The sequence below is a fragment of the Mustela erminea genome, chromosome 8 (genome assembly GCF_009829155.1).
Source record: "Mustela erminea isolate mMusErm1 chromosome 8, mMusErm1.Pri, whole genome shotgun sequence".
NCBI classification, from domain to species: domain Eukaryota; kingdom Metazoa; phylum Chordata; class Mammalia; order Carnivora; family Mustelidae; genus Mustela; species Mustela erminea.
The window spans coordinates 47,685,841-47,695,029 of record NC_045621.1 but is presented as its reverse complement, the minus strand read 5'-3'; positions in this window follow the sequence as shown (position 1 = coordinate 47,695,029).

The window sequence follows — 9,189 nt, the reverse complement described above, 5'->3', positions numbered from 1 at the left end:
CTGTGTAAAGGTTTTTGCTTTGTTTTTCCTCATTAAGTAATAAATTCTGTGCTCGTGCATGAAGAGACTGCATGCACAAAACTCTAAGGGGCTACTCTGAGTTCCTGCCGGCCATGCCAGCAGCCACGTTGGTCCATTCCTTATAACTGGGGCTATTATGTGACTTCTACCATTTCCCAGACCCAGTCCTGACTGGAAGAAAGGGGCCTTGAGCAGCTCCAGTTTTACACTCCACATGCTGTCCACAGCATGAAAATACTCTTGTCTAAAATACACTACCTAGAGAGATGTTCTTGACATGTTAAGCAGAAAATGCATGTCATAAGATAATTTGTACAATATGATCCTACATTTGTGAAGCAGATGTATTAGTCCACTAGGGTTCTTGTAACAAAATATCACAAACTGAGTGACTTAAACAACAGAAATTTATTGTCTCCTAGTTCTAGAGACTGGAAGTCTAGGACCAAGGTGGTGGCAGGTTTGATGCCTTCTGAGAGCTGTGAGACAATCTGTTCCATGACTCTTGCCTAGCTTCTGGGTATTTGCTGCCATCTTTGGTATTTCTTGGCTTATTAAAGCATCATCCTAATCTCTGCCTTCCTCTTCATACAGCATTCTCCCTGTGTACATGTCTCTGTGCCCCAATTTCTACTTTTTATAAAGACACCAGCCTATTAGACACCACCCTACTGATCTCCTCTTAACTAATTACATCTGCAATGACTCTATTTCCAAATAGGTCACATTCTGAGTTATTGAGGTTAGGACTTCAACATAAGAATTTTGGAGGTAACCATTCAACCCTCAATAGCAAATGAAAATGAAAAGGCTTTGTGTATTTGCATATCATTATATGAGCATAGAGAAAGGAATAAAAAGTTACACAGGATACATAAATTGTGAACTCTCCTTAACTAGGTATGCGATTAGCTGGGGAAGTAGCTGTTATTTTTCACTTAATATTACATCAATTGTTAGAATGAGTATGCACTAATTTTGTAATTTAAAATCTAATAAAAATTATAATGAAAATAAAATAAGAAAATATACTGCTAGAAAGCATAAAGTTTCTCAAATTATTGCATTCTCTTCTTTCTCTTAATCCAGTAGTCTTAAAATAACAATTCTAAGAACCCCGGATGCAGAAGCTGTACACTGCTAAAAAGAGAAAATTCACAGAAAAGTAGGGACAAAAGCTAAATATAACAGATTGGAGAATGATAGCTGTAGTAACAGACTGGGTACATGCAAAAATCATTGGTTTGAAGGGAGAAGAGAGAAAAAACTGAAATAGAGAAGGAAAGGTATTCATACATGAAGACAGAGGATGTTTTGAAGACTGTCGCATGGTAACAAACTTCCATGGAAATATTGGGTGTGTTGGGGATAGAAAATCAAGAAGAGAATGGGAACTCCAAGATAAAAAATTAAAAGATGTGTTCATAACATGCTTTCCTGAATGTGAAAAGATGAGTGCGAAAGGCAGAATAATGTCTACCCCCCCCAAAAGATATCTACTCCCTAATCACGCAGAACCCATGAATATGTGGCAAAGAGGCATTGTGCATGTCATTAAGGGCACAGACCTTGAAGTAGGGGGATTATCCAGGATTACCTTGTGGTCCCAGTCCAGTCCTATCAGCCCTCCAATGGAAGCAATAGCAAACTAGTAGAATAAAAATTACAGGAGCTGTGATTATAAATGTTTAAATGATGCTTTTGAGTGTCCCCTCTGTTCAAAGCACTGTGCTGAGTATGTATGTAGCCCTTGCCATATGATCTCCCCTATTTATTGCATAACCCAACGTCTCTTTTTAAATATCAGTGAATTAACATCTGGGAAACAAAAATTCTGTTCAATGTCACAAGCCTCTTCTAAATTACAGGATTTTTGATCTCCTATCAGCACAGCACTCTATGTGAAGAATATGTGACATTTTTCTAGCAGTGGGGATAGACTGCCCTATCTCATTCCCATCTCTGCTCAGTGATCGAGCCTGCTTTCAAGGAGTTGACTGCCTGGATCAGTGGGGCTTTCAGGGGATAAAGGAAAGCTACCAGCCCTCATCAAGATGGAGTCTACCTCTGAAAAGAGAGCACTGGCGCTAACTGATGGTTAACTAAAACAGAAAAAGAAGCCAAGTTTCAAGTCAAAGCTGAGAAAACTCAGGTCAAATGGCACCTCCCCCTTTAAGTGGCTCCCAATCATCTTCCCAGAGATTCCTTCCTCTAAATTCATGCAGCTTTCTTCCTCTAGCTCTTCTGGGCTTACTGCTCTCTAGCTTGTGTCATAGCTGCTAATGCACATGCCTGATCTCTGAGGGTGGTTTACCATTTACTGAGCAATACCATGTGCCAGATGCTTAGCTAAATGCTTTACCTGCATTATCTCATTTAATCCCCATAAATGCTTATGTCATGAGTACTATAATTATTGACTATTTTGTTTACAGAGTTTGAAGTCAAACACATCTCTCAACTTCCTCAAGGCCTCACAATTAATAAGTGACATAGCCAAAATTCAAGACCTGCTGTCTGCCTCCCAAAGCCTGGATTCTTCACTCATAATAGATCTCTTCAAGAATGAAATGGAGGCCCTTGTGTTTGCACCCTGGTTTATTATTGTTTCCCTGGGGCATAGCAAGGACTCAAAAATATTTGCAGAGTGAAAGAAAAGAGGCCATGAGTGGGAAAATTTCAGAAAGAAAACTTGACTAATGAAAGATCCTAGCTCCTCAAAATCTGGCTCAGTCTATCCTAAATGCACTAAGAATAACTAGAGGTAAATATCCTTGTATTTATATATTGCTTGCTAGAAACTGCATTTATGTGTTTTTATTAATAAATTCTAATTTTAATTTTCCTACTACCAATGAACAAATCCAAAAGGCAAAAGCAGAACATGAGGGGAAGTACAGTAACTCATTAAAATGGCCAGGAGAAAATGTAGAGACCTGAGTGCCTGTGGGCCAGTCTCTTCTTATAACCCTTTGTTCAAAGTCCAGCAACCACAGCAATCTGATCACAGTGAGACCAGACTGTCATGGCCTCCAGCTGTGCTGTTAGCACCTTGACTAAGCACATTCTGAAAAGATAGATGCTGATGCTGCAGGTAAAATCATCATCAAATCCAAGGGTATTTTACTCCAACTACATATGTTCAGCATATCTGCTTCCTGCTAGATTATAAATTACATGAAAGGAGGAACAATACTGATTTGGTTCATGGTGCCATCTTCAGTGTTTGGCTCATAGTAAAGGCCCAACAGCCATTTACTAAATTGGCTCATAGTAAAGGCCCAACAGCCATTTACTAAAGGAATCCACAACTAGATTCTAGACCACTGGACATCTAGACCACTGTCCAATGGGTTAAACAGCAAGAAAACGGACAAGTAATTCCATATGTAGGTTTCTGATTTGATTCTAGGAATGGAATAAATACTTTATCTACAATAATACTGTATTATTTTTACCTAAAAGATAAAAAGACCCCAGCTAAAAGCCGTTTTGAAAATCAGGGAATTTATAATCTGATATTTCAAGAAGCTGGGAAGAAGAACAGCTAAGGACCTGTTTAATTTGGCTCTTCAGTGACATCCTCAAGGTATCAGCTTCTTTCTCTTTGTCTACTCCGTTATCTTCAACATGCTGCCTAGTCCTTTAACTAGCCCCTCTTGTAATTATAGGACAGATGCAGAAGATCCAGCATCATCTCCTCACCCAGATTTAAAGAGAAAGAAAAGCAACTGAACTTTCTCCTGTATCTTTTCTAAAGATCAAAACATCTTTCTCTCCAGCCCCTTCCAATGGAGGTATACCAATCGGCCACAATTATATCACATATTCCCCTTCTAAACTAATCACTGTCAAGGTCCACAGACTCATCATGACAGAAACAGACTTAATAAGATTCACTCCCTGGGATTTGGATGGGGCTCAGACTCTCCTGGTAGCCAAGACTATCAGACTGCTAAACCAAATGAACTTAATGTGGCAAGGAAGAAGTAAAGAAAAGAGCTATTGAACAAACTGCTGCCAAGAGTTCCAGATTAAGGCAAGGACAAGTCTATACAGTACCTTTCTGTATAGACAGCTAATTGCCAGGCTGATGCCACACCTCCCCTCACCATTCTGAAGGTCAGCAGCTGTGTTTGTGATACCCAATAGCATACCCAACAGAACTCTAATTTCATCAGCCAAGTTGAATTTCAAGGTGTGTTTTCTACTTTGATGAGCCATGATCAGTTATAACGTAAGAGAAGAAAAATGACTTCCATGCCACTGTTCAGATCACTAATCCAGAGTGGCTTATAGCAAAAATAAAATAATAATAATGAAAGTTTGAGAAATCAACTGGGAGAAAGCAGAAAGTGTCATGCCCGGGTTCTCTCAGGATATACTGAATTTGGTTGCCTGTTGCAGAGAAGTCTGTGGGATAAAGCAAACATTCTTTCAGTCTTAATTACCTCACTGAGCCTTGTATTAGTTACTTTGGGCCTCTGCTGTCTAGTATTGGCACCCTGCAACAACCAAGAACCTAGCCAGCCAAAGAAGACTGAGAGGTAAGCCTTGCCCTGGAGCTTGGGAACTGCTACTCTGTGCCTCTTTAGACTTAAGACAGTGTATGTCTTTCCAATGGGCTGTCAGTTTGATTTCTGACTTGCCAAAGCAGCTGTATGCACAAAGAACTTTAAAAAAATTAAAATTAAAAAAAATCAAAGTGAAGGACCTGATCTAGTCCAGCAACTGATGACAAAAAACAGACATTGCTTTAGGAAGAAAAGAGAGAGAGCGAGAAGTATAGTAACAATTAAGTGACAAAATTTATTAACTCACTTTGTGACCAGTAACTGCGATGCAAAAGAAACAAAACAAAAACAAACAAACAAACAAACAAAAAAAACAGTCACCATGCAAACTCAAAAATTTACACTGTAAATGATCCATGCAGAAATGAACTTGAAATTAAGTCTACTGCATAACTGAATGTGTTGAAATAGCATATCGAGTTGGTAAGTTCCTGGCTTTCGCTACATTGAATGCTATTGGGGAGGGAGGGGAGCCATAATTGGTACCAACTCACTTGTGATCTACAAAGCCAAGAATGTTTTGTTACCCATGACATGTTTCCCAGGATTAATATCCTTCTTACTTCAATTAGAGAGACATTTAAAAGATCAACCCCAGGATTAGCACCTGAGTATATTTTTACTATTTTAATGTCAGGGATATGGAGCGAAGAGTTTACTTCTCTGTGACTATAAAGCTTTCTCAGACTCTGAGAGCAAAGGGGGAAAAATTCTTCTGTAGACAGAACAGCAGTGAAGGTGAGGGCACAAACTCAACATCATTCAATGTTACTACAGCTTTGGTTTGGGTTTTTTTTTGTTTGTTTGTTTTTTGTTTTTGTTTTTGTTTTTGTTTTTGTTTTGACTCACACATCAAAGGAGCTACTACTTCGGTCTTTTCTCCCAAAATGGCTATAAGGACTCCCACCCCTCAGCCCAAAGTCTTTCCCCACCCACAACACAGGGCAGCCTGAAAATGAACACAGAAACATGCCCTCCCATAAGATATGAACAAGATTCTGTGCTGTGTGCCTGGGATGTCAACTCCAAATTATCAGGAAAAGAAGAGAGTAAAGTCTGCAGACCATGACTGCCAACCAAATTTGTTGTCTGTTTTTCGTTTCTTGTAATGGCTACCATTGTAACTATTTGTATCCTTGTTCTGTGACTTTGGGCTAGTTACATTTAACCTTTGTCTGATTCAGTTTCCTCATCTATTAAACAGGATAAGTAATAATACCTACATCAAAGGATCACTGTGAAGATTAAACCACTTACAGCAGAACCAGGTAAGCACTACACGAGTATTAGCTTTTAATTTTAATCTAATAACATATAACTAACTTAATATAGTTCTCTAATAATAGTTGCTTACTACTACAAATGATGAAATCCCTATCATTCTACTAATTGGTAACTGTCCCCTCTTCTCTTTGATCTTGGTTATATTATTATATTCTTTATACCTTCAAGTAATACATTTTTATAGCATTATATACTTACATCTATTATTTGACTTACAAACTTTAAATAATACATCATTGACCTCTATACAAAAGAAACTCAAGAAAATATCTATGGAGTAATTTCAGACTCACTGGGCCCACTGTTAAGTGGACTTGAGCCAGCCCCCCATTTATCACCCAATGTCCACGTGACCCCACTTTGAGTGGGGTACACAGTGGCATTCTGGGTATTTTAGAAAATAGTGTCATTTCAGAGCTGGCATCCAATAATCTCTTAATGATTTGGGCATCTCTGTTTATTTTTTTTTTTTAAAGATTTTATTTATTTGACAGACAGAGATCACAAGTAGGCAGAGAGGCAGGCAGAAAGAGAGAGGGGAGGAAGCAGGCTCTCCGCGGAACAGACAGCCCGATGCGGGGCTCGATCCCAGTACTCTGGGATCATGACCTGAGCCGAAGGCAGAGGCTTTAACCCACTGAGCCACCCAGGCGCCCCTGGGCATCTCTGTTTAACTTATGTATATTTATCCTGTTAAAGACAATTTTCATTGTAAGAAGGCTGAGGGGGAGGATTTTTCATAACAGTTACTTGTTCTAGGTATCTATGGCTACAAACCAAACAACTCTAAATTTAGGAGCTTAAAAGAACAAATAATTATTATGGCTCAAATTTCTGTAGTTTTTTTTTATTATTATTACTATGCTCAATTAGCCAGCATATAGTACATCATTAGTTTTTGATGGAGTGTTCAATGATTCATTAGTTGTGTATAACACTCAGTGCTCATCACAATATGTGCCCTCCTTAATACCCATCACCCAGTTACCCCATCCCTTCACCCCCATCCCTTCTGTAACCCTCAGTTTGTTTCCCAGAGTCTAGAGTCTCTCATGGTTTGACTTCCTCTCTGATTTCTTCGCACTCAGTTTTCCCTCCCCTCCCCTATGGTTCTCTGCACTATTCCTTATATTCCACATATGAGTGAAAACATATGATAACTGTCTTTATCTGCTTGATTTATTTCACTTAGCATAATCCTCTCCAGTTCCATCCATGTCCATGCAAATTGTAGGTGTTTCCGTAGTTTGAATGGGCTCCAGTGAGTAGCTTTTACTTAGAGCTACTCCCATGCACAACAGTTAGATAGGACCAGAGTTGGAAGACATCTAAAAGCTTGACTTGGTTGGCCACCCACAGTGGCTTTCCCATTCACAGGCCTGGCACCTGGGTGCCTGTTGACTTTTTTCTCTCTCTCTTTGTGTTGTTTGCTTTTTATATCATAGCAGTCTCAGGGTAGTCACATTTAGTCACATTTCTTACATGGTGGCTAGCTTCCATGAGACAAAAAACAATCTTGTAGGCCAGTTAAGAGCTATACCTGGAACTGGCACTGGGACACTGCTATTGGTCAAAGCAGTCACAGAGCTCACCCAAATTCAAGGGAATCATGAAATAAATTCCGTTTCCTCATGAAGGAGCATTCCCTTGATGGGGGAGGTCATACTGCAAAAGAGAACGTGGGTTAGGAGATCTGCCACACTCCTTGTGACGTTTACACTATCTAGCTTCTCCTTCATCCCAGGCCTCTGGGTTTGTGAACTTCCTAAAAACTGAATGGGCAAAAAGTTTATGATTCTTTTAGAATCACCATATCTAAGAAGGTTCTTAATCATATGAATAGGTTCTATGGGGGTTGCCATATCCAAGAATAATAAAATAGATAAATCTTTTGGCAAGATTAATTAAGAATAAAAGATAAAAGGTACAGTGTTAGAAATAAAAGAGGAAGGATAATAACAAAGATTTTTCAAATCACAAAGGGAAGGCTATGAAAAATTTTCTGCTAAAAAATTTGAAAATTCAGACAAACTAGAAAATTACCTGGAAAACTAAAATTTAATATTGCTAACTCAGTAATAAATAAAAAAAAAAACTAACAGACTTATAACCATTTAACAAATAGAATCAGTAATTAAAAAAATCTTCACCACTATCTCCCCCCAAACCGTGCCCTAATAGTTTTTTTTATTTTATTTGTTTTTATTTAAATGCAATTAATATATAATGTATTATTGGTTTTCAGAGGTAGAGTTCAGTGATTCATCATTCTTATATAATACCCAGTGTTCATTACATCATATACCCTCCTTAATGTCTAGCACCCAGTTACCCCATTCCCCCATCCCTCCCCTCCAGCAACCCTGTTTGTTTCCTATGATTATGAGTTTCTTATGGTTTGTCTCCCTCTCTGATTTTGTCTTGTTTTATTTTTTCCTCTATTTCCCTATGATCCTCTGTTTTGTTTCTTAAATTCCACATACAAGTGAGAACATATGATAATTGTCTTTCTATGATTGACTTATTTTGTTAGCATAATACCCACTGGTTCCATCCACGTTGTTGCAAATGGCAAGATTTCACTTTTTGATGGCTAGGTAGTATTCCATTGTATATACATACCACATCTTCTTTATCCATTCATCTGTCAATGGACATCTGGACTCTTTCCATAGTTTGGTTCTTGTGGACATTGCTGCTATGAATATTGAGGTGCAGATGCCCCTTCGGATCACCACATTTATATCTTTGGGATAAATACCCAGTAGTGCAATTGCTGGGTCGTATGTTAGCTCTGTTTTTAACTTTTTGAGGAATTGCCATACTATTTTCTAGAGTGGCTGCACCAGCTTCCATTCCCCACCACAATATAAGAGGGTTCCTCTTTCTCTGCATCCTCACCAACATCTGTCATTTTCTAACTTGTTAGTTTTAGCCATTCTGATTAGTGTGAGGTGGTATTTCATTATGGTTTTGATTTGTATTTTACTGATGCCAAGTGATGTTGAACATTTTTTTCATGCACCTGTTGGCCATTTGGATGTCTTCCTTGGAGAAATGTCTTTTCATGTCTTCTGCCCATCTCTTTGGGTGCTGAGCCTGCTAAGTTCTTTACAGATTTTGGATACTGATCCTTTATCTGATAAGACATTTGCAAATATCTTCTCCCATTCTGTCGGTTGTTTTTTGGTTTTGTCAACTGTTTCCTTTGCTGTGCAAAAGCTCTGTATCCTGATTAAGTCCCAGTAGTTCATTTTTGGCTTTGTTTCCCTTGCCTTTGGAGATACGCCTAACAAGAAGTTGCTGTGGC